Source organism: Primulina tabacum, chromosome 10 (assembly GCF_025594145.1).
Source record: "Primulina tabacum isolate GXHZ01 chromosome 10, ASM2559414v2, whole genome shotgun sequence".
Classification (NCBI taxonomy): domain Eukaryota; kingdom Viridiplantae; phylum Streptophyta; class Magnoliopsida; order Lamiales; family Gesneriaceae; genus Primulina; species Primulina tabacum.
The window spans coordinates 24,219,373-24,246,360 of record NC_134559.1 but is presented as its reverse complement, the minus strand read 5'-3'; the positions used below and the strand labels follow the sequence as shown (position 1 = coordinate 24,246,360).

Genomic DNA, 26,988 nt, shown 5'->3' with positions numbered 1-26,988 from the left:
CCACTCTTTGGGAAGAACTCTTACTACCTTCAGTGCCACTTCTTTGTTTGAGTACACTTTTCCAAGTGCATTCAGTTCATTGATGATGCAGCTGACTCTTTCATCATTTTCGTGCATATACTCTCCAGCTTTCATCTTGATATTATCAAATTTTTGAACAACAACTGATAGCTTGTTCTCCTTGGTTTGTTCATTTCCTTCACACAGCTGGATAAGTTTTTCCCATATCTCTTTGGCCGTTTTGCACATTTTGATTTTGCTGAACGTGTTTTGCACATTTTGATTTTGCTGAACGTGACTTTGTCCAGTGTTTTGTATAAGATGTCCTTGGCCACATTGTCTAGATTGGCTTTCCTTTTGTCCTCAGTTGTCCATTCATCTCTGGGCTTTTCTATGCAATGAGGTGCCCCGTCAGTAATGGCAACTGCAGTGTTTGCTTTTAGAATCTTCATGGGACCGTCAGTGATGACATACCACATGTCGTCATCTTGTGCAGCTAAATGAGCCTGCATTCTGATTTTTCAGTCATCAAAATCTTCTTTGGAAAACATCGGTATTTTGTTGAATGAAGACATGTTGATCAGTTGTCAGTAAGAATATTCTGAGACAAGATTTAACTACTCTGATTCCACTTGTTAGGATTGGTTGATAGGTTGAAAGGTGTTTAGAAGGGGGGTTGAATAAACACTTTCAATTTTTATAACCTTTTCGAATGAAGTGTCAGTTTTGTGATAAACTGAAACTTAGGAATATTGTCAGTCGATGACAATCAATTCAACTGAATAAAGTTGCGGAAATAAACTGATTGAAAGATTGAATAAATGACTGAAGTAATAACACGAAGATTTATGGATGTTCTGAGATTGAATAACTCCTACTTCACCCCTTCTATCACAAAGATAGGATATGCACTAAAAGACTTTGATCAATACAAAACTTGTACAGACCCACTTCAGGACTTAACACTGTCAAAACTGAAACTCTTAGTTTACTAAATTTCTCACAGTTCTTGACTGGACTTAGCACAACTGATCTATCTTAGATCAAATAAATAATACAATGGTTTGTGCTAGTAAGCTCGAAAAGTAGCCTCAAATGTTACGAATAATTCTGATAAGTGTGAGCTTTTTGAATCTCAAATGAGAGTAATAATTTCAGCAGAGTAACAGCAAGCTTGAGAGAATAGATGAATCGTATGGATAAGTGTTTTTCTTCGACTGCTCTTCTTAGCTATTTATAGGCTTCATTCCAACGGTAACATTAAATATAATTTGAATCTTTATATCCGTTGATCGCTACGTCAATATACTTCTGACATTCGTACACTGTAGACTCTGAAATGTGTCGTTCCACTACGAGTCACAGTCTGCTTTGTACTATTGCCGATTGAATGTCTTTTTCAACTGATGAGGTGTACAGCTGAAGGATCAGTTGATAAGCATTCGCTGGTAAGCTCATAACTGAATATATCAACAGATCAATTTCCAACTGATCAGTCATTTGTCTTCGAAAGTCCAGTTCTGCTCAACTGATCAGTTTCCAACTGATCAATCAGTCATAATTGTAGGTTCAGTTCGGCTGGTTTCAGTTGCCTTCCATAACCTTCGCATTAATCTTCAGTTAGGCAACTGTCAATTCGTGATCAGTTAGTTCAATAGATTTAATCTCTTAGTTTGTCAAACCACCGAAATTAAGTTTCCAACAAACATGTACCCTTCTTTTATACGCATCCAAGGTTGAAAGTTGTATGGCATCAGAATCATAGGCCACAATGAATATTGGACCACTTTGACCAAAAGGTTTGAATCCATCAGTCGATAGTCCTAATCTCACGTTTCGAATCTCTATGCAAAAGATGGGTGTATTGTGTCAAAATAATGCCATGCTAGCTAATCAAATTTGCATGCCATTGTTTCACCGTCATAATGATGGTCGTAGTGCCACCACATATGTGATGTTGTAGCAGTTGAAGCATATAACTTTTGTAGACGAGGGGTGATTGGAAATTAAAACATCTTCTTGTATGGAATTTGTCTATTCGCATTTTGAGATCTACGCCTACTAGGTTTATATAGCGGATGTTCACATATCTTACACCCATTCAAAGCATTGTCTACACCCCAATAGAACATGCAGTTATTGTTACAAGAATTAATATTTCTGACGGGCAGTACGAGTTCTCTAATAAGTTTCTTCGCAGCCTAAAAACTCTCAAAAACGTTGTTATCAGCAGGACATAACTCTGACATTAATTGACATATGTCATTGAAATTTCTTTCATACATGTTATGCTCATGCTTCATCTTTAATAATCTCACCAAAATGGACAATAAAAAGTGAACGTGTGGATTTCCGTCCCAGATATCTTTCTCGGCTGCTTTGATTTTCTCATAAAACGATTTTATGTAATGTTAAGACTTTCTGGAGTATCATCAACATGGTTTGATGGTGGGTGTTCTTCATCAAAGTTGTTATTTTCATTTCCAAAATTTTCTGCGAAATTTAAAATTATCTTGAAAATTATTATCAGTTGAATCATCAGGTGCAATCATTTTTGGCTCCCTAAAAACATTCAAAACACGGTAGAAAGAAGACATAACATCAAGATTACTATTTTGATACGACGTATGAATGTACTCCTCCCTATGATAATACCAACGACAATAATCAGGTGCAAATCCATACCTTCATAAATGTACTTTAACTGTATTGTCATCTAAATAAGTTTGTTCTGACATTTTTTGCGGTTGCCCGGGCAACATACTTCGGAATTTAATAAGCACTTTGAATGACTCAAGACAAACAAAACAAATGACTCAACACCAATACAATACTCCAGGGGTTAAGAACTCATTCTCTAACCTACGATATATTCAACTTCTATCGTTGTTGTCCATTTTAGCCTACAATAAATTGACAATTGAATTGATGTTGATTTAATTTTGATGGTTATTTTTAAAAATATATTTATAACATACTTAATTGCTTACAAAATAAATTGTCTGCGTACGATCGATATTAATTTATAATAAATATTGAAGTATATAAAATATTTTAAGATATATACACATTTTATATTAGTTAAAAATATTAACAATTAGGCATAATATTGCATTAAATAATTAAAGGTAGAAGTTAAATGAGATATTATATAATAATAGAATTTAAATAATAAATAAAATAATGTTTAAATTTATAATTAAAATTTTTATTAAATTAAAAATGAACATGATAAATATTTATGAATAGATATAAACAACAATCAAATTTAGTATATGTATTACTTATCTTTTATCAAACTATATATAATTTTTTTAAAATATTAAATAAATTATTTTTAAAAAATTGTTAGAAATAATAAATAATAGATTGACAATTGTATTGTTGATTTTTTTAATGGTTATTCCATGTAATTATGAAATAATATTATTATTTATTTAAATGAGAACATGAAAATAATACATAATAACAATAAGTATATATTAATTACATTAAAAATTATTGATAATAATTAAAAATACTGTAAAAATAGTAATGTTAATTGTATGATCGGTTGAGTGTTCAGAGCACTGAAGCTCCTATGTAATTTGCGAGATTCCAGTTCAGTTTGATCTTATACACTTACAAACTGAAACTCCTAGTATATCTCAACTATAGACAGACGGTATGCAAACTGCTATATAAATATAGTGAATCAAAATACTATCTTAGCACTTAACTGATAGAGTTTTGTTCACATATATGAAAGCCTTTGAATATTGAATCTTTTCAGTAGATGATGGATCAATCTTGTTATATTAAATACCTTCTCTATATATAGTTTCTAAAATAAAGATCCATTCAAAAGAAAGTGTATGTTGGCTTGTTTTTAGTTCATATCAACATTTTTCTGATAACTGTACACTTTTGCAATCAGTTTTGTGTCGTACACTGTTGCGATCAGTTTTTACGAAAAACTTTATTCCGTTATCAATTTAGTCTTCTGATGTAAACTGAAGTGGGTAAACTGAAATCCTTGAAACTAAATGAGGAAAACTACTAATCTGATGAGAACTGTTTCAGTTTAGGACCGTATCGGTTTTGCTTGACTAGACCGGTTTCGGTTAAATCAGTTTTGCCTTAATTATTTGTTAAGACTAAAACATAAAAAATTCTTGATTTAACAATTTCTCCCTTTTTGATGTTTGACAAAATAAATTGAAACGTCCAATGGAAGCTACTGAAACTGAAGAGCAATTTCATAAACGGATAAAACTGATAAGAGCTATTTTCTGAAACTAAACAAAAACAAACTAATAAGATTCACTCTTGTCTTCATTCTTGTTCTTGGATTCTGTTTCAGTTTTTACTTTTCTTCCCCATTTTTTCAACACCATGAGCAGCTACATATCGTCGTAGAATATGCACGATCGAAGCCATCTGAACTGACATTGTGTCGATCTTGGAGGAGAATTGAGTGTGAACTGAATCGATCTTTGAGGTTAAGTTTTTGTGGACTAAGTCCAATGAGAAAGGGCATCATAAGAGCTTGATAGTTGGAATGTTGAATCACGGTTCTTTTCATATAATTTATTTGGATGAATAAAGATTGTAAATATTTGGATAGATTTTTAATATCTTTGACCACTTTGTCTTTGAGATTTTCAATATCAGCAGCATCAGTTGGTTTAATGGTGTAACTCATCAACTTGAAACCTAAAACTGTTGCACCTGAACCTGTTTGGTCCTATCTCAGTTATGAGCTTAGGGAGAATGAAATACACTCTAATTATTGTTGATGATTTCTCAAGATTCACTTGGGTTATCTTCTTAAAATTAAAAGACCAAACTGCTATTCAACTGATCAAAATTTTCAAATGACTTCTAAATGAAAATTCAAAAAGATTTGACAAAATCAAATCTGATAGAGGAACTGAATTCGTTAATCAAACTTTTTCTGTATTTTTATAAAATCATGAAATCAGGCATGAGTTCTCATCAACTAGAACAACTCAACAAAAAGAAGTTGTTGGGAGAAGGAATAGGGCCCTTAAAGAGGCTGCTACAACAATGATTGCTAATTCTGGAGTTTCTCAAAATTTTTGGGTTGAAGCAGTGAACACCGCGTGATACACTCAGAATACATAAAAGATTAACAAGAAACAGAGCAAGACACCCTCTGAGATCTGGCATGGAAAGCAATCGATCCTATAATTAGTATCAGAGTCAATCTCATGGTTCGATTCTCACTGATTGCAAATAGTGCAATTATTGGAAGAGAGACTGTTGAGATATAATAATTATCCCTGCCGAGTAGAGTGATCGAACCATGCCACTTGGACTGCTGTGCGGTTTAAAACATTTGAGTTGCACAATTACCTCCAACTATAACTTTTAATAAAAAGTCAAGCGCTGAGTCCTAAACTAATAATAAAAATAACAATATTTATAAATGATATTTAAATATATGTTTAAGTTAATGAATAATGTTTTTGAAACGGTACAAATAATTATAAATATCTTGCTACATAGTAAATGCAAATTTCCCTTATAATTATTATCAAATTAACATACATAAAGAAATAAATTAAATAATCTAACATAAAATATTTTCACATACATCTATCTATATATACTAGTTAAATCTAACATACAATTAATGTGAGACTCTGGTATTATAATTATAATTAATTATAAAACAATATTGATTAATTAAATACTGCAGCAAAAAATAGTTTAAAAATAATTTAAAATAGACCTCAGAGCTTATAAAGATTTCGACACGACATCCCTACAAATATGATATACCAAAAATGTAAAATACATATAAAAGAACTATGACTCAAGGACGACGTTGTGGTATTCATAAGTACTCACATGCAAGTGTCAGTGAGGCACAATGCAACAATTCACAAACAACAGTACAAATAAAGCCGACAAGGCTCAACACGACATAAATTAATCCCAAACATATAAGATTAACTCCATATAATAATACAGATACACGGGACATCTCCCCATAGTATAAAATATGACATAAATTAAACAAGACTCCAATTGTGTTGGTTGGTCAGTTTAGAATTCTAAACTGACCAACCAACACAATCTAACTTCAATCATAAGCTCCATTGACAGACACTCTGCCTAGTGCTACAAAACTAGTTGGGTGACCTACAATGGTGTCTTAACAGCAGCCACAGTAGTCTATTAAACGGTTCAACAATAACAACAATAAATATAAATCATGCATAAACATATTTAAAATGACTTATGCAATGTATTAAATAATTATCAATAAAGATATGGTAGTAGGAGCTAATAAATGATACGATAACAAGAGGAGTACTAATCAAGCAACAACGTACAATGGGAGCTACATCGTTATGCAACTAAACCTCTCAGTCGTAATGTCGTGATGCTAAAACAAACATCCACGACCTTACCCTACGCGGTGTGATGCTAACACAAACATCATGACTCGCCTCCAACATCTTACAACGATACAACATGAAGACACAATAATGAACATAGAAAATGCATCAATAAATATACAATCATAATTTCGGTCTCAAAGATAACTCGACTCGAAAGTCGCCAACTGATTCCGAAATAATAGTCTCGTGTGCCAAGAATACAATATAACAGGAGAAATTGTTAACAAGAACATTAGAGCTCAACATGTATATCATAACATTAGTATGTCAGATAAATGGACAACGAGACATTTAAATCACACAATTCATATAATCACATAGACAATTTAAATACTAGTAGAACATAATTTATGATTTATCGTCGTATGTTACCGAACCGTAATATACATATACCGACTATGAACACCGAACAAGCTCAACTTTGATCTCCTCGGCCTAACAAATAATATAACAAACCGAAAAATTCCACAATTCACTAATAAAGTTCAAATAATCCGATTTATTTATAAATTTATTAAAGTTGAATTTATTTGCTAAAAATCCAACTTAACGATTTTAATTAGCAAACATAATCTCAAAATTTTTAATATTCCACCAAAGCACGTATTATTTTAAATCATTCTCCATTTCACAAATTAGATCCAATATTTGACTATAATCCCCAAAATATTCAACAAGTCATTTGATTTCCAACTATTAAATCAACCAGTTATTTGGCTAACTATCGCTTCATAATTGTCATAATAACTTCAATATTCAATGTATTAAAAATAATTTTTAATATAATCACAAACTAATTCGGCAAGCGCTCGCCCATATCATAGAGAAAGGACGAAAATCGTTAAATAAAATGAAGGATGAGGGGGTATATATAAAAGCACTAGAACAGGAGATGATAATTTTTGATTCATTCATAAAAAAAAAATTAAGATACAGACTTATCTATTTATATTGTAGGTTACAAGAGATAAAAAAGGAAAGAATAAAACTAATTAATCACATCCTAAAATATTGCAATCACTCTAACAATTAGCCTAAGATTTCTCTAGACCTAAACTATTGCAATTATTCTAGCCTAAGATTTCTCTAGACCTAAACTATTGCAATTATTCTAACAATTAGCCTAAGATTTCTCTAGACTGCGTCAACACTCCCCCTCAAGCTGGATGGTAAATGTTGTACATCCCAAGCTTGTCAACCAGTCTTTCGAACATAGGCTTGAACAAAGCCTTTGTTAAGATATCAGCAGTTTGTTGCGACGTAGGAATATAGGACACTTCAAGTATCCCCTTATCAATCTTCTCCTTTATGAAATGCCGATCAATTTCAACGTGTTTGGTACGATCATGGTGAACCGGGTTGTGAGTAATAGCTATGGCAGCTTTGTTGTCGCATAGGATAAGCATAGGGCTCTTTTTCTCTATTTTCAGTTCTTCCAATAACAGTTTGATCCAAAGAGCTTCACAAATTCCAAGAGCCGCTGATCGAAGTTCTGCCTCCGCGCTACTTCGTGCAACAACTGATTGCTTCTTGCTGCGCCAAGTAACCAGATTTCCAAAGACAAAGGAGCAATAACCAGACGTGGAGCGTCGATCATTTGGGCATCCAGCCCAATCGGCATCAACAAAGACTTCAACACACCTTTTTTCTTGCTTTCTGAACATGAGACCACGGCCCGGAGTGCCCTTTAAGTACCGTAATATCCTGATTGCAGCATCAAGATGACATTGGTATGGTGAGTGCATAAATTGACTAATGCAACTCACGGGGAAGGAAATATCCGGCCGGGTGTGCGAGAGGTATATCAATCTGCCGACTAACCGTTGAAATCTCCCCCTGTCGACAGGTGTATCATCTGGTTTGGCCTCGAGTTTGATGTTAGGATCCATGGGGGTATCGGCCGGTCTACAACCCATCAATCCGGTATCATTGAGTAAGTTAATGACGTACTGTCGCTGTGAAACACAGATTCCAGCCTTGCTTCTAGCTACCTCCATTCCGAGAAAGTATCTCAAGTGACCGAGGTCTTTCATTTCAAAAGAAGTGGCCAATTTCTTCTTAATTCGCTCTATTTCAGCCACGTCATTCCCGGTGATTATAATATCATCAACATATACAATAAGAATAGCAATCTTATCCTTGACCCGATGATAGAACAATGTATGATCACAATGAGCCTGTTTGTACCCGAGAAGATGAACAGTGGTGGAAAATCTGTCGAACCAAGCTTTCGGAGACTGTTTCAAACCGTAGAGAGCTTTCTTTAGCCGGCAAACCTTGTCGTTACTTCCCTGATTGTGAAAACCGGGTGGTAGATCCATGTACACCTCCTCAACGAGATCGCCGTTGAGAAACGCGTTCTTGACATCGAGTTGGTGAAGTGGCCAATCCAAGTTTGCTGCGAGAGAAAGCAACACTCGGATAGTGTTGATTTTGGCTACTGGTGCAAATGTCTCTAGGTAGTCGATACCATAGGTCTGCGTGTATCCCTTAGCCACAAGTCGCGCTTTATATCTGTCAACGCTCCCATCACTATTGCACTTGATGGTGAACAGCCATCTACAACCAACCGGTTTCTTGCCATCGGGTTTCGGAACAATCTCCCATGTCCCATTTTTTTCGAGGGCTTTGATCTCGGCAAATACTGCTGTACGCCACTTGTCATCGCGAAGGGCGTCATCAATGGTTGAGGGAACGGTGGAATGTGACAGGTTAGTGACCAGGGCTTGTAGCGGCTGCGACAACTTAGAATGCCCCAAAAAATGTGAAATAGGATGTTGAGTACATATCCGAGTACCTTTGCGGTGGGCGATCGGGATATCCAAATTTGCCAATTCGGTGGTATCCGGATCGGGCGCTGGGTTTGACGGGGGCGATGCAGAAGGTGCAGGTTCGATATTCTTGTGCTTGCGTCTGCTGTAAGTTGCTGCAAAGCGGTCAGTGGTTCCACGAGGAGGATGAGTTGGTGTTACAGAAATTTCAGCGGGTGGACTTGAAGGTGGAATTGGATTTGGAGCAGGAGTAGTAGGCGGATTTTGTGGTATACTGGGTGAAGGCTGCGGATTTTCTGGAATTAAATGTGGCTCCAAGGTGGACGGAAATCCCAAAAATAATTCTGGCTCTAAGGAAGAGGGAGATTCCTGATTTTGTGGGATTTGAGTGTTAAGTTGGGATGGAGGTGGGATTTGTGACTCTTGTATTGGATTCGGTTCCCATAAATATTCCCAAAAAAAAATTTTGGTTCTAGGCGAGGAAGTAGGATCGGGAGCATAATTATGAGGGGAGATGAGAATTGGATTCGGAGTAGGGGGATAGAACGATTGCGATTCAAGAAATGTGACATCCCGTGAAATAAAATATTTTCTTTTGGATGGAGAATAACATCGATAACCCTTTTGTGTAGAAGAATAACCAACAAACATACATTTGTGGCTACGAGGATCCAACTTAGACCTAGAATTATCATGAATATGAACAAACGCCGAACATCCAAACGTACGTAGAGGAAGATCAGTGAATATTTTGGACTTTGGGAATGATTTTCTGAGGGTATTTAATGGTGTTTGGAATTTTAACACTCGAGACGGAAGTCTGTTGATTAGGTAACATGCGGTTAAAATAGCATCCCCCCAATAGATTTTTGGAACATTGTTTGTGAAAAGAAGGGCGCGAGCGACCTCTAAAAGGTGTCGATTTTTCCTTTCGGAAACCCCATTTTGTTGAGGGGTATCAACACATGAACTGTGATGAATAATACCATGTTTTGAAGAAAATTCATTGAGTGATGAATTGAAATACTCGGTGCCATTGTCAGACCGAAGGATTTGTATTTTAGAGTTAAATTGAGTAAGGATCATATTGTAGAACTGTTCAAAAATTTTCAAAACTTCAGATTTGTTAGGAAGGAGAAAAATCCAACAGACACGAGAGTGATCATCAATAAATGTAATAAACCATTTTTTATTAGAAATTGAAGCGACTCGAGACGGACCCCACAAATCACTGTGTATGAGAGAGAATGGCCTAGATTCATGATAAAGATGAATGGGAAAAGGTATGCGAGTATGTTTAGCTATCTGACATACTTCGCATACAAACCTATCACAAGAGTGAAACAACGAAGGAAACAAATGTTTTAAATAAGAAAAACTTGGGTGACCAAGGCGTTGATGAAGTAACATTATTTGTTGGGGACGAGATTGATGTGTAGAATCATGGACCACTTGGCAGCACCGAACAGTAGAATCAGCTCGTAGAAAGTGATATAAACCCGACACCTCAGCAGCACGCCCAATCGTCTTCCCCGAGGCCCGATCCTGAAAAATACACAACTTAGGTGAAAAATTGGCAATACAATCGGAGTCAAGGGTGAGTTTGCTGATCGACAGCAAGTTGTAAGTCAATTGAGGGACAAACAAGACATTCTGTAATATCATACGGGGACTCAACGAAACAGTGCCAATACCAAGAACAGGAGAAATTGAACCATCTGCCAAAGTTACTGATCTAGATCTTTGGCATGGTTGATATGATGAGAAAAGGGTGCGAACTCCGGACATGTGTTCGGATGCACCTGAATCAATAATCCAACACTCACCAGAGTTACCAGGGTCGGTAACAGAGGAAGAAGTACCGTGCGCCATCAGTGAAGTCGAGGTGGAAAGGAACTGGCCAAGTTGATTGAGTTGTGCTTGAGAGAATGTTGCAGCGGATGATGGTGTGTTGTTGTCGACTTTCACCGGTACGGCTGGCTTGGTGGACTCGGCGTTACGCTGGCTGCGTGGCACCCAGTCAGCTGGCTTGCCGTGGAGCTTCCAACATGTGGCTTTAGTATGATGAGGTCGGTTGCAATGTTCACACCACAGCTGCGGTTTGCGGGATCCTCGAGCGGCCATGGCAGAGGCATCATGATTGGTGGCAACGGGTATGGTAGCTTCACCGAGCATAATTCGTTTCCTCTGTTCTTCTCGACGGACTTCGGAGAAAATGGTATCAAGGCTCGGTAATGGCTTGATACTCAGAATCCGTCCACGAGCATCATCCAGGGATGGATGTAGGCCGGTGAGGAAGTCATAGGTTCTTTCTTTGGCGAGCAATTTTTGGTAGATCTCACGGTTGGCAGCATCGGTCCACTCAGGTTGAGTGAAGAGATCGAGTTCTTGCCACAGTTTTGTTAGCGAAACGAAGTACTGAGTTACAGTACCATCGTCTTGTCGCAGATTACGAGAGCGAGTCCGGAGGTCGAACATCTGATTCGAGTCTTCAAGATCTGAGTAGGCTAAGGCAACAGCGTCCCAAATAGCCTTTGCTGTTGGGTAATGGAGGTAGATCTCTGCAATGGAGTCGTCCATAGAGTGAAGAAGCCAGGCCATAACCATGGAATTCTGAATATCCCACGCTGCAAACGAAGGATCAGATTGGTTTGGTGTCGAAATGGAACCATCAAGGTATCCAAATCGTCCTTTCCCACGGATAATGAGTTGGACGGAACGAGACCACTGAGTTTAAAGCTGGTAATTTGGAATGGAAGGGAGTTATCAGAGGCACTGAGAACAGGTTGCATCTCTGATTTTTCCATAGATGAAAAAATATTCAAAAAAGGCTTTTATTGCTCTGATACCATAAAAGCACTAGAACAGTAGATGATAATTTTTGATTCATTCATAAAAAAAAATTAAGATACAGACTTATCTATTTATATTGTAGGTTACAAGAGATAAAAAAGGAAAGAATAAAACTAATTAATCACATCCTAAAATATTGCAATCACTCTAACAATTAGCCTAAGATTTCTCTAGACCTAAACTATTGCAATTATTCTAGCCTAAGATTTCTCTAGACCTAAACTATTGCAATTATTCTAAAAATTAGCCTAAGATTTCTCTAGACTGCGTCAACAATATATAACCGATTAGTGATAGTTTTTTCAAAAACCGTCGCTAAAAGTGGGATTTTTCAAAACCGTCGCAAATTTGAATCTAATTTTAAAAATTCAAAATTCATTTAACTAAAAAAATTTATCGTAGTTAACGACAGAATTATTTCAAAAACCGCCGCTATGTAATTAATGCGACAATTTTGATATTTTTTCGCTAGTTTAGCGACATAATAATTAATCTAGCAACTGTTTATTTAAATCCATCGTTAATTTTCCCACGGTTTAATAATCGTGGGCAAACTACCAAGGTTTTTTAAGATCGAAGTAAAAATGGCGACAATTTCAATAAATACAAAGTATTATTCACTCAAGTAATTTAGCTATACAATTTTTTACTTTAAAAACTTCTCACTTAATTAAGCATATATACCTATAGTTGGATCAAGACCAATTCACTTTAAATCCCCAAATTTAAACTTAAGCATTCATTCTTTGTCAGAAAAATTATGTGTTTGCACTTTCTAACCACAAAAATATTTTTAAACTTCCTGGATCTACATGTATTTTCACGGGTGAAAATCATTCCAAAACATTGAAAATATAGTATTAAGATATGATATTTGAGTACCAACTAGTTTATATTTGATATAAAAGTTAAAATTTTGAGTATAAATTTTGAAACATCTTTATTAATATCAATAAATACAAAACATGTTTTGATATTCAAAAATCAAATATTAGTATCAGATCTGAAACAGACGATATTCAAATATCATATATCAATATCATATTTTTAATGTTTTGTACCGATTTTCATCCAAGAAAAGACAAATATCCTATTGATATCAATACTTGTTATACATATTTGGGTACTCAAAAATTATATATCAGTATAAGATTTGAAATAATGTATGCTCAAATATCATATATTTATATCATATTTTCAATTTTTTGTACTTATTTCATCCAAGAAAAAATATGTGGGCTCAGAGAATGTAGAAATATTTTTTGTAGATCAGAAAGTGATAAAACATTTTTTATAGAGAATAATTGCAAAATTAATGGATTTGAGGATTTAAAACAAATTTTCTCTCGTATTTCAAACTTGACTTATTATATGATCTCACGAGAGTTTTTGCTGATTTACTAGATGGGGGTTTGAAATCCAGGCTTCTCGAGAAATTAAGAAGAGGTGCCAAGATTCAAAACTCCGGCTCCTTAATAAAAGATTTTTTTATTAAAAAAATATTATGTTGTTATAAATGAATGCAAATATTAACCATAGAGGATACAAAGCAAAAGCAAGCAAAACAAGCAAATTCAATATATCAAAAGGGTTACATGAATCAAGTATTTATAGGTACGAGAAATCCTTAGATAAGGTAATTATGATATCAAAATAAATTGATATGATTATGATTCTCTACAATCTCCAAAAGATAAGATTATCCAATATTTGATTATCTTGACATCCATAATATTGCAACACTCCCCCTTGGATGTCCTTCGATGAATGTGTCTTATTAAAACCATACCAGAAAAACCCAATGGGATAAAAACCTGGTGAAGGGAAAAGAGTACAACATTCTTCGTGTGTGGTTAACTATCTCATTAAAAACCTTATCATGAAAAACCACGTGGGAAAAAACATGGACAAATGAAAAATTGTACAATTTGGATTAACTCCCCCTGTTGCAAATTTCACTTGATATCTTTAAGCCGCCGCATCCAAATATTTTATACCAATTTCTCAAAAGTTAATATGGGCAATGATTTCATGAAAATATCAGCCAGATTATCACTCGAAAAAATTTGTTGAATTTTGATATCACCTATTTTCTGCAAATAATGAGTGAAACAGAACTTCGGAGAATTATGCTTCGTTCTATCACCTTTTATGTATCCATCTTTTAATTGTGTGATACATGCCATGTTGTCTTCGTAGATAGTTGTCGCTGTTTGTTTACTTGAAGACAAGCCACATTGCTCTTTTATGTGATGAATCACCGATCTCAACCATAAACATTCTCGACTAGCTTCATGGATTGCAATAATTTCTGCATGATTAGGTGAAGTGGCGGCAAGAGTTTGTTTTGTATATTTCCAAGATATAGTTGTTCCACCATAAGTAAATAGATACCCAGTTTGTGATCTTCCTTTGTGTGGATTAGATAGGTAGCCAGCATCTGCATAACCAATCAACTGCAAATCACAATCATTAGAGTAAAATAAACCCAAATCATGGGTGCCTTGAAGATATCTAAATATATGTTTAACTTCATTCCAATGCCTATGTGTTGGATAAAAACTGTATCTCGCCAAAAAATTTAAAGCAAATGCTATTTCCGGTCTCGTGTTATTTGCGAGGTATATCAATGCACCAATTACACTAAGATATGGTACTTCTGGACCAAGCAATTCTTCTTGCTCCTCACAAGGTCGAAAAATAACCTTTACCACATCAAGGGATCAAACAACCATGAGCGAACTTAATGGATCAGCTTAATCCATGTAAAATCGTTTTAATAATTTTTCTGTGTAAGTCGATTGATGGACAAAAATTCTATTTACAAAATGCTCAATTTGAAAGCCAAGACAAAATTTTGTTTGTCCTAAATATTTCATCACAAATTAACTTTTCAAGATATCAACTACCTTTTCAAGTTCTTCTGGACTTCCAATGATATTTACATCATCAACATATAAAACAATAATAACAAATTTTGATCCATTCATTTGAATAAAAACACATGGACATATTGGATCATTTTTGTAGCCTTCTTGCAACAAATAGTCGCTAAGTCGCTTATACCACATGCATCCAGATTGCTTTAATCCATACAATGATCTTTGCATTTTAAGGGAATAAATACTTTTACAATTTGAACCAAATGCTTCCGGCATCTTAAACCCTTCAGGGATTTTCACGTAAATATCATTATCAAGTTTTTCGTATAAATATGCAGTAAAAACATCCATAAGACGCATTTCAAGTTTTTCTTGTACAACCATGAAGATAATATACCGAAACGTAATTGCATCCATCACTAGAGAGTATGTCTTTTCATAATCTATACCGGGTCTTTGAGAAAAACATTGTGCTAGCATCGAGCTTTATATCGAGTCACTTCATTTTTCATTTTCTTTTTTGTAGAAATAACCATTTGTAACCAATAGGAATTATTCCTCTTGGTGTTTGGACCACGGGTCCCAACACCTCACGTTTTGCTAATGAGTTTAACTCTTTTTGTATTGCGCTTTTCCAACTTGGCCAATCATGTCTATTACAACATTCATCAATAGATTTAGGATCTAGATCATCATTTTCATTAACAAAATCAAATGCCACATTATAGTTAAACTTATTGTCGACAATAATTTCTGTTTGGTTTAATCTTTTCGCTTTTTGACATAATTTATTGAGATCTATTCATTGTCAAGTACTTGAACCTCTCCGGGGTTTTTATCGTCAACCTTTTTAGAGTCATCAATAAATGAATCATGTATCTCAATGTCTGTATTATTTGCTCATTTCTTCTCCGTGGATTTTTGTCCTTGGACCCAATTGGTCTGCCACGTTTGAGTCGAGCAGTTGACTCGTTGTTTGACGGTTCTTTGGGAACATCAATATGTGCTGGAGCATTAGCAGCCGATAGGTATAACTTAGTTACTCTTTTTACATCATTAAATGCATCATGTAATTTATTTGCAATATTTTACAAATGGATTATTCTTTGAACTTTAAATTCACATTCATTTGTTCGATGATCAAATTGATGTAGTGATGCATTCCAAGTCAATTCCCTTGATGAGTTTAAATTTTCTCCCCTAATATTGGAAATCTAGTTTCATCAAAATGACAATCGGAAAATCATACCATGAAAATATCACATGTAGTTGGTTCTAAATATTTAATAATTTAAGGAGAATCATATCCAACATATATTCCTAATCTCTTTTGTGGACCCATTTTAGTGCGTTGTGGTGGACTAATTGGAACATACGTCACACATCCAAAAATTCTTTTATTGGAAATATTAGGCTCTTGGCCAAAAGCTAATTGTAAAGGATGGAATTCATTGTAACTGGTCGGTCTGATACGTGTAAGTGATGTTGCATGTAAAATAGCATGTCCCCAAACATATATGGGGAGTTTTTCTTTCATAATTAATGGTCTAGCTATTAATTGGAGACGTTTAATCAAAGACTGCTAAACTATTTTGTGTATGAACATGAGCAACAGAATGTTCAACAATTATCACAACTGACATACAATATTCATTGAAATTTTGGGATGTAAATTCACCAGCATTATCAAGACGAATCCTCTTGATAGGATATTCTAGAAATTGTGCTCTTAATCTAGTTATTTTAGCCAATAGTCTTGCAAAATCCAAATTGTGAGTTGATAGTAAACATACATACGACGATCTTCTAGATGCATCAATCAAAACTATAAAACGTTTAAATGATCAACATGATGGGTGAATGGGTCCACAAATATCATCTTATATTCTTTCTAAAAATGCAGGTAATTCAATACCAATCTTGACTGGTGAAGGCCTTATAATTAATTTGCCTTGAGAACAAGCATCACATGAAAATTCAATAAAATTAAGAATTTTCTTGTCCTTTAATTGATGCACATGCGAATTATCGATAATTTTTCGTATCATTTTAGAACTGGATGTCCCAATCGGTTATGCCAAGTCTTAAAATTATCCATGTCAATGAATTTATAGTCAATTGTTGCATTTGGTCTCTTGTAAGTCCAAAAGCCAACTTACGTAAACCACATGCATGCAAATGAACTAAATTGCTTAATTATTTTATTTAATTACTTTTAAATGCTTCATGATGCATGTTATATGATTAAAAGTCTAATTTCATGACTTGGTGAAAAATGTAGATTTTACTCGAATATTCGATAATAGGCTGGGAAATGAGACCAGAAACGACCAAGATAAAATAAATATTTTTTAAAAAATATTTTCAAGTTTTATTAATACGATTAAATTTTTCTAAAAATGATAGAGTTCAAATTAATTTACGAGACGATCTTGATTTTATCCGGGAAACCGATTTTGAAAAAACAAGGGTACTTTTAAAATATCAAAAGTATTATTTTTGAAAAATAAATTTTATAAACTTTTATTTTACAATTAATTAGGCATTATTGGGCCTAAATTATCTAATATTAGAAGGCTCAATTATCCCTAAACAAAAAGCCCAAAAAACCCAACCCGTTGAGCATCAAATTTCGAAAATTTATAAAAGCCATCTTAGCTTATTTGGACACCTTTAGCAGCCGAAATTCACACACACAACACACACATATTTTCAAAAATTTCTAGGGGTGAAAACAAGGAGTCTTTGTCGCTCATTCGTTCTTCTTCGCGCCACACGCCAACGATCGAATATTCGAGCATTTTAAACGCAAAGGCACGTCTCTAAACTTCTTTGACGCAACATTCAAATCATATTATGCATGTTTTATGTATTCTTGCATGAAAAATATTGGAGTTCAAATTGCTTAATGTTTTGACGATTATTTTCAAAGTTTTGATGATTTTACGCATGTTCGATAAACGCTATGAATTCCGAGGGATTGGCTGCCAACATAGGATGTTTAATGAGTGGAACATGAACGATTTAAGGTGGAAACGATGGCGAGAGTCAAGCTTGGATAGGGAGAGTTGTCCTAGGGTTTTCGAATGGTGCCCACGTGATTAAAGCGTGCGGCTCGGTGCATGGCTACGAGTGGCTCGGCCAGGGCTTGGCTAGGGGCTGGGCTAGATGTGGTCAAGGGTTATGAAGAGTCCTAGCATGGCCAAGACTCGAGTACAGCATCTAGGTGAGAGTCCTCATGAACTAGGACTCTTCCTCACGCACGGTTGGGGAACTGCGGCTAGGGTGACTCATGGCTCGGTTGGGGGCTGGATAGGGTTGGTTAGTAGGGTCCAGGAGAGTCCTAGTTAGGTGCCTGGGCTGCTGGTTCACGGTGGCTCGAAGGGAAAAAAGGAAGAAAGGCCGCGACCTAGGGCGTGCGTGCATGGGTGCGTGCGGCTTGGTTTAGGGCTTGGGGGCTCGGTGCTAGTCCAAGAGGGTTTTTTAGGGTTCCTAGGGGGTGTGGCCAGGGTATGGTTCAAGGTGGCTCGGCGCTCAATGAACTTAGGGCCGTGGCTCAAGGGAAAATGGCTAGGGTTAGAACTTAGGGTTTAGGAGGAAAGGGTTCGAACCGTGGTTGTCGGGGGTCGATTCATGGTTCACAAGGGTAGTTTAGGTGTAAAATTTTTATGTTTAAAGTTTGGGAAGACAATAGTAAAGTGGGATTAATTAGGAATTAAAACGCTTCACGAATTAGTGATTAAGGAATTAAATCGAAATCCTCGAGTTCACGTTAAATAAAAATATTAGAAATTTAATTTAAGCTTATATAATTATTTTGGATAGTCTCGAGTCAATAAAAGTGATAAAAAAAGTCAAAATAAAGAATTTAGGGTGCAAGGGTAAAATGGTCATTTCACACATAGGTAGTGCTGAAAGGGTTGACAGTGTCTCGAGGGACCATAAAGCAAGATAAATGATATTTTTATAACGTTTATGATGAAAATATGAGATTTTATAGTTTATGGTAAAAGTGTGTAATTTTTACTGTTAAAATGCTATTTTTCAAATGTGGAAATGATACGATATTTTATGATTAAAAAAAAAGAAAAATATTTTGAAAGATGTGAATTGACTGTGACAAAAGGAAATGATATAAGATTTTTGGGAATATCGTGAGGGAGGAGGCCCTAGAAGGAGTCTATTTACGGGATATGGCCTAGAAAGAGCCCAACGATTGTATTTTCATTTTACGTCGGTGCCTAGTGCCCGTCCCCATGCGCAATGGTGAGCTAAGACTGATCAGTCGACCAGAGAATAAAGGCTAGTCACTTTCAAGGATCAAAATTCACCCAAAATGACAAATGATTGAAAGTTTTACGATTTGAGGATTTAAGATTAAATTATACTTACAAATTTATTTTGAATAAAAGTATGATTTTCAATGCATATTCTTGTATATGTATTATTTTCTACTCATGTTTAGAACGTGCTGAGTCATTAGATTCACTAGGTTTGAATGCTACATGTGATGATGATATTGAGGGAGACGCTGACGCTTGGGTGGATCGAGTTCGACAGTACACTGTCGGGGGACTTTATTTCCGCATTAACTTGATAGTTAAAAGTTTAAAGATTATGTTAATGATTTTATTAGAGATTTTTATGCTTTATTTTGGAGTTAGGGTGATCATGTTAAAGGTTAGAGTTGAATTTTGTTAATTGATGATTTAGAGATTTTTATGTACTTGAGATTTTAAATGTTAAATATTTTGATTTATGAAAATGGTAAGTTATTTTAAATGGTGAAATTCGAGAGTATGTATGTATAAAAAGAAAATTTGGTAGGATTTTAAAGTTAAAAAGTAGAGAACATTTCATCTCCACTATATTTATTTTTTTGTAGTATAAGCCAGAAGCAAATGTCTGTAATTTTTCAATAATATATTTATTTCCCGACACTTTTATTATAGTAAAAAAATATTCTCTATCTTCTTGGCTAACAGTCTCAATATGATATTTATTTCGACGAATAACTTGAAAACTTAATAAATTTCTTGGAGACTTAGGAGAGAAGAAAGCATTATTGATTATAAAATTTGTCATTCCATATAATTTAATATTTGCTCTTCCAAAGCCTCGATAATTTTTATAATACCAGAAATTGTGTTCACACTTACTTTTTTTCATTTCCAAATATCATAAATATTGATTCCTTTTAAATATGGAATGTGTCGTCTCGTTATCAACAATAAATAAATCTTCATAATTGAATTCATGTCCAAAATCCAGATTCTATTTAAAATAATAAAATTAATAAGAATAAATGATTTATTAATAACAAAACTAAATAATAACTTTTATTCATCATAAATAATAAACCAAATCAAAATAGAATGAAAATTTGAATAAAATCACGTCCTAAACAAATAATCTAAATAAGTCACAAATAAATAAATATTCAATAATTTTGCAAGCTTCCATCTCAAATCAAATGACCGATTTTCCCTTCCGGATTTTCAAAGAAATCAGAAATATCAAAATATGCTGAAAGAGGTGGGACTTGGTTTGAATCTTCACTTTAATGAATACAATTAGTCTCAACATTCTTTGTTTTCTCTTTTGATGCATGATAGAGATCAACAAGGTGTTTGGGCATACAACAAATATGATATCAGTGCCTTTAATAGCTTTACATTTGTTATTTTCTTCTTTTTATTTTTTTTTCTATTTTTTAGGAACTTTTAGCGATTTTTGTTGTCGTGAGCCAGTTTTGTGCGGAAAGGTATGACGCAGATTACTCCGGAGACGGTTAACTCATTAAAAAAATTTATTTCGAGCTTAACTTCATGGTTCTGATTGGGCGAGAGCAATGCCGCATTTTGTCCATCGCCGCCCGTTCCACACGTACTCGTGGGATATAAGAGTAAAAATCCCAATCAATGTCGGGGGCGATCATACCAGCAATAATGCACCGGACGCATCAAAACTCCGAAGTTAAGCGTGCTTGGGCGAGAGCAGTACTAGGATGGGTGACCCCCTGGAAAGTCCTTGTGTTGCACCCCTTTTCGTGTTTTTCTATTTTTGATTACTTGTTGACAGACGATTTTCGGCTCAAATTATCTGAATCTCGATCGGACCATATAAGACTTGTGAAATCAACGTAGCTCGGGCACTGCCGGATTTGGACAAAATTGTAGCCCAATTTGATTGTAAACGGGCAAACGAACGAGACTCATTACTCCGCAATGAGCTAACGAGATTTTAGCCGAATTCCTTCTCTAAGACCCTCTAATTTTCGATTTTCCACTTCTGTTAAGCTTCCGTTTCCTCGAGAAATCTGCTTTGGTAGTTCGAAATTCAATTCCGGTTCCATTTTATCGTATCCCAGGCATAATAAAAGCTTTACATTCGCTATTTTCTTCTTCTTATTTTTTTCTATTTTTTGGGAACATTTATCGATTTTTGTTGTCGTGAGCCGGTTCTGTGCGGAAGGGTATGACGCAGATTACTCCGGAGACGGTTAACTCCTAAAAAACAATTATTTCGACTGTTTTAGCTATAATTTACGTAAACGGTCGCGACACGAGGACTTCCCAGGCTGGTCACCCATCCTATCTCTGCCATCGCGCTAGAACGCTTAACTTCATGGTTCTGATTGGGCAAGAGCAGTGCTGCGTGTTGTCCATCGCCGCTCGCTCCACAAGTACTCGAGGGATATAAGAATTAACATCCCACTCAATGTCGGGTGCGATCATACCAGCACTAATGCACCAGATCCCATTCAGAACTCCGAAGTTAAGTGTGCTTGGGCGAGAGCAGTATTAGGATGGGTGACCCCCTGGAAAGTCCTCGTGTTGCACCCCTTTTCGTATTTTTCTATTTTTGATTACTTGTTGACAGACGATATTCGGCTCAAATAATCTGAATCTCGATCGGGACCAGATAAGACATGTGAAATCAACGTAGCTCAGGAACTGCCAGAGTTTGACAAAATTGTAGCCTAATTTGATTGTATATGGGCAAAGAAACGAGTCTCATTACTCCGCAATGAGCTGACGAGATTTTAGCCGAACTCCTTCTATAAGACCCTCTAATTTGCGATTTTCCGCTTCTGTTAAGCTTCCGTTTCCTCGATGAAATCCGCTTAGGAAGTTCGAAATTCGATTTCGGTTCCATTTTATCATATCCCAGGCATAATAATAGCTTTACATTCACTATTTTCTTCTTCTTATTTTTTTTTCTATTTTCTGGGAACATTTTGCGATTTTTGTTGTCTTGAGCAGGTTCTGTGTGGCAGGGTATGACGTAGATTACTCCGGATTCGGTTAACTCATTAAAAACAATTATTTCGTCTGTTTTATCTATAATTTATGTAAACGGTCGTTACACGAGGACTTCCCAGGGAGGTCACCCATTATAGCTCTGCCATCGCGCTAGAACGCTTAACTTCATGGTTCTGATTTGGAGAGAGCAGTGCCGCGTGTTGTCCAACGCCGCCCGCTCCACACGTACTCGAGGGATATAAGAATAAAAATCTCACTCAATGTCGGGTGCGATCATACCAGCACTAATCCACCGGATCCCATCAGAACTCCGAAGTCAAGCGTGCTTGGGCTAGAGCAGTACTAGGATGGATGACCCCCTGGGAAGTCCTCATATTGCAGCCCTTTTCGTGTTATTCTATTTTTGATTACTTGTTGACAGACGATTTTTGACTCAAATCATCTGAATCTCGATCGGGACCAGATAAGACATGTGAAATCAACGTAGCTCGGGCACAGCCGGATTTGGACAAAATTGCAGCCTAATTTGATTGTAAATGGGCAAACAAACGAGAGTCATTACTCCGCAATGAGCTGGCAAGATTTTAGCCGAACTCCTTCTATAAGGCCCTCTAATTTGCGATTTTCCGCTTCTGTTAAGCTTCCGTTTCCTCGATGAAATCCGCTTAGGAAGTTCGAAATTCGATTTCGGTTCCATTTTAGCATATCCCAGGCATAATAATAGCTTTACATTCGCTATTTTCTTCTTATTATTTTTTTTTCTATTTTCTGGGGAACATTTTGCGATTTTTGTTGTCGTGAGCCGGTTCTGTGCGGAAGGGCATGACGCAGATTACTCTTGAGACGGTTAACTCATTAAAAACAATTATTTCGACTGTTTCATCCATAATTTACGTAAACGGTCACGACTTGTGGACTTCCCAGGGAGGTCACCCATCCTAGCTATCCCATCGCGCCTGAACGCTAACTTCATGGTTCTGATTGGGTGAGAGCAGTGCCGCGTGTTGTCCATCGCCGCGTGCTTCACACGTACTCGAGGGATATAAGAATAAACATCCTACTCAATGTCAGGTGCGATCATACCAGCACTAATGCACCGGATCCCATCAGAACTCCGAAGTTAAGCGTGCTTGGGCGAGTGTAGTACTAGGATGGGTGACCCTTTGGAAGTCCTCGTGTTGCACCCTTTTGGTGTTTTTCTATTTATGATTATTTGTTGACAGTTGATTTTCGGCTCAAATCATCTGAATCTCGATCGAGACCAGATAAGACATGTGAAATCAACGTAGCTCGGGCACTGCCGGATTTGGACAAAATTGTAGCCTAATTTGATTGTAAACGGGCAAACGAACGAGACTCATTACTCCGGAATGAGCTGGCGAGATTTTAGCCGAATTATTTCTCTAAGGCCCTCTAATTTGCGATTTTTCGCTTCTGTTAAGCTTCCGTTTCCTCGAGAAATCCTTTTAGGAAGTTCGAAATTCGATTCCTGTTCCATTTTACCGTATCTCAGGCATAATAATATCTTTACATTCGCTATTTTCTTCTTCTTATCTTTTTTTCTATTTTCTGGGAAAATTTAGCGATTTTTGTTGTCGTGAGCCGGTTCTGTGCGGAAGGGCATGACGCAGATTACTCTGGAGACGGTTAACTCATTAAAAACAATTATTTCGACTGTTTTAGCCATAATTTATGTGAACGGTCAGGACTTGTGGACTTCCCAGGGAGGTCACCCATCATAGCTCTCCCATCGCGCCTGAACGCTAACTTCATGGTTCTGATTGGGCGAGAGCAGTGCCGCGTGTTGTCCATCGCCGCGTGCTTCACTCGTACTCGAGGGATATAAGAATAAACATCCTACTCAATGTCAGGTGCGATCATACCAACACTAATGCACCGGATCCCATCATAACTCCGAAGTTAAGCGTGCTTGGGCGAGTGCAGTACTAGGATGGGTGACCCCTTGGAAGTCCTCGTGTTGCACCCTTTTGGTGTTTTTCTATTTATGATTATTTGTTGACAGTTGATTTTCGGCTCAAATCATCTGAATCTCGATCGAGACCAGATGAGACATGTGAAATCAACGTAGCTCGGGCACTGCCGGATTTGAACAAAATTGTAGCCTAATTTGATTGTAAATGGGCAAACGAACGAGGCTCATTACTCCGCAATGAGCTGGCGAGAATTTAGCCGAATTATTTCTCTAAGGCCCTCTAATTTGCGATTTTTCGCTTCTGTTAAGCTTCCGTTTCCTCGAGAAATCCTCTTAGGAAGTTCGAAATTCGATTCCTATTCCATTTTACCGTATCTCAGGAATAATAATAGCTTTACATTCGCTATTTTCTTCTTCTTATCTTTTTTTCTATTTTCTGGGAACATTTAGCGATTTTTGTTGTCGTGAGCCGGTTCTGTGCGGAAGGGTATGACGCAGATTACTCCGGAGACGGTTAACTCATTAAAAACAATTATTTCGACTGTTTTAGCTATAATTTACGTAAACGGTCGCGACACGAGGACTTTCAAGGGAGGTCACCCATCCTAGCTCTGCCATCGCGCCAGAACGCTAACTTCATGGTTCTGATTGGGCGAGAGCAGTGCCGCGTGTTGACCATTGCCGCCTGCTCCACACGTACTCGAGGGATATAAGAATAAACATCCCACTCAATGTCGGGTGCGATCATACCAGCACTAATGCACCGTATCCCATCAGAACTCCGAAGTTAAACATGCTTGGGTGAGAGCAGTACTAGGATGGATGACCCCCTGGGAAGTCCTCGTGTTGCATTCCTTTTCGTGTTTTTCTATTTTTGATTACTTGTTGACAGACGATTTTCGGCTCAAATCATCTGAATCTCGATCGGGACCAGATGAGACATGTGAAATCAACGTAGCTCGGGCACTACCGGATTTGGACAAAATTGTAAGCTAATTTGATTGTAAATGGGCAAACGAACGAGGCTCATTACTCCGCAATGAGCTGGCGAGAATTAAGCCGAATTCCTTCTCTAAAACCCTCTAATTTGCGATTTTCCGCTTCTGTTAAGCTTTCGTTTCCTCGAGAAATCCGCATAAGAAGTTCGAAATTCGATTCCTGTTCCATTTTATCGTATCTCAGGCATAATAATAGTTTTACATTCGTTATTTTCTTCTTCTTATTTTTTTTTCTATTTTCTGGGAACATTTAGCGATTTTTGTTGCCGTGAGCCGGTTCTGTGCGGAAGGGTATGACGCAGATTACTCCGAAGACGGTTAACTCATTAAAACAATTATTTCGACTGTTTTAGCCATAATTTACGTATACGGTCGTGACACGAGGACTTCCCAGAAAGGTCACCCATCCTAGCTTTGCCATCGCGTCAGAACGCTTAACTTCATGGTTCTGATTGGGCGAGAGCAGTGCCGCGTGTTGTCCATCGTCGCCCGCTCCAGACGTACTCAAGGGATATAAGAATAAAAATCCCACTCAATGTTTGGTGCAATCATACCAGCACTAATGCATCGCATCCCATCAGAACTCCGAAGTTAAGCGTGCTTGGGCGAGAGCAGTACTAGGATGGGTGACCCCCTGGGAAGTCCTCGTGTTGGACCTCTTTTGGTGTTTTTCTATTTTTGATTACTTGTTGACAGACGATTTTCGGCTCAAATCATCTGAATCTCGATCGGGACTAGATAAGACATGTGAAATCAACGTAGCTCGGGCATGCCGGATTTGGACGAAATTGTAGCCTAATTTGATTGTAAACGGGCAAACAAACGAGAGTCATTACTCCGCAATGAGCTGGCGAGATTTTAGCCGAATTATTTCTCTAAAGCCCTCTAATTTGCAATTTTCCGCTTCAGTTAAGCTTCCGTTTCATCTAGAAATCCGCTTAGGAAGTTCGAAATTCGATTCCTGTTCCATTTTATCGTATCCTAGGCATAATAATAGCTTTACATTCGCTATTTTCTTCTTATTATTTTTTTTCTATTTTCTGGGAACATTTAGCGATTTTTGTTGCCGTGAGCTTGTTCTGTGCGGAAGGATATGTCGCATATTACTACGGAGAAGTTAACTCATTAAAACAATTATTTCGACTGTTTTAGCCATAATTTACGTATACATTCGCGACACGAGGACTTCCCAGAAAGGTCACCCATCCTAGCTTTGCCATCACGTCAGAACGCTTAACTTCATGGTTCTGATTGGGCGAGAGCAGTGCCGCGTGTTGTCCATCGTCGCCCGCTCCAGACGTACTCGAGAGATATAAGAATAAAAATCTCACTCAATGTCGGGTGTGATCATACCAGCACTAATGCACCTGATCCCATCAGAACTCCGAAGTTAAGCGTGCTTGGGCGAGAGCAGTACTAGGATGGGTGACCCCCGAGGAAGTCCTCGTGTTGCACCCCTTTTCTTGTTTTTCTATTTTTTATTACTTGTTGAAAGACGATTTTCGGCTCAAATCATCTGAATCTAGATCGGGACCAGATAAGACATGTGAAATCAACGTAGCTCGGGCACTGCCGGATTTGGACAAAATTGTAGCCTAATTTTATTGTAAACAGGCAAACAAACAAGAGTCATTACTCCGCAATGAGCTGGCGAGATTTTAGCCGAATTCCTTCTGTAAGGCCCTCTAATTTGCGATTTTCCGCTTCTGTTAAGCTTCCGTTTCATCGAAAAATCAGCTTAGGAAGTTCGAAATTCGATTCCTGTTCCATTTTACCGTATCTCAGGAATAATAATAGCTTTACATTCGCTATTTTCTTCTTCTTATCTTTTTTTCTATTTTCTGGGAACATTTAGCGATTTTTGTTGTCGTGA

General features: G+C 36.7%; 7 non-coding genes and 1 pseudogene across 7 annotated transcripts; all 8 read left to right on the top strand.

Annotated features, from left to right (window-relative positions):
* The first annotated feature begins 20,845 nt into the window (after nucleotides 1-20,845).
* Nucleotides 20,846-20,963, top strand: LOC142511463 (5S ribosomal RNA; annotated as a pseudogene).
* Nucleotides 20,964-21,644: 681 nt separating this feature from the next.
* LOC142513612 (5S ribosomal RNA) lies at nucleotides 21,645-21,764 on the top strand. Its single transcript, XR_012809550.1, has one exon. It is a non-coding gene; the product is annotated as a 5S ribosomal RNA (ribosomal RNA).
* A 685-nt stretch (nucleotides 21,765-22,449) lies between these two features.
* Nucleotides 22,450-22,568, top strand: LOC142507577 (5S ribosomal RNA). Its single transcript, XR_012805831.1, has one exon. It is a non-coding gene; the product is annotated as a 5S ribosomal RNA (ribosomal RNA).
* Nucleotides 22,569-23,253: 685 nt separating this feature from the next.
* Nucleotides 23,254-23,371, top strand: LOC142514498 (5S ribosomal RNA). The gene has a single exon (XR_012810388.1). It is a non-coding gene; the product is annotated as a 5S ribosomal RNA (ribosomal RNA).
* A 682-nt stretch (nucleotides 23,372-24,053) lies between these two features.
* On the top strand, nucleotides 24,054-24,171 carry LOC142509120 (5S ribosomal RNA). Its single transcript, XR_012807308.1, has one exon. It is a non-coding gene; the product is annotated as a 5S ribosomal RNA (ribosomal RNA).
* A 682-nt stretch (nucleotides 24,172-24,853) lies between these two features.
* On the top strand, nucleotides 24,854-24,972 carry LOC142507713 (5S ribosomal RNA). The gene has a single exon (XR_012805962.1). It is a non-coding gene; the product is annotated as a 5S ribosomal RNA (ribosomal RNA).
* A 683-nt stretch (nucleotides 24,973-25,655) lies between these two features.
* On the top strand, nucleotides 25,656-25,774 carry LOC142507798 (5S ribosomal RNA). The gene has a single exon (XR_012806043.1). It is a non-coding gene; the product is annotated as a 5S ribosomal RNA (ribosomal RNA).
* Nucleotides 25,775-26,454: 680 nt separating this feature from the next.
* Nucleotides 26,455-26,573, top strand: LOC142514942 (5S ribosomal RNA). Its single transcript, XR_012810813.1, has one exon. It is a non-coding gene; the product is annotated as a 5S ribosomal RNA (ribosomal RNA).
* Nucleotides 26,574-26,988: the final 415 nt, after the last annotated feature.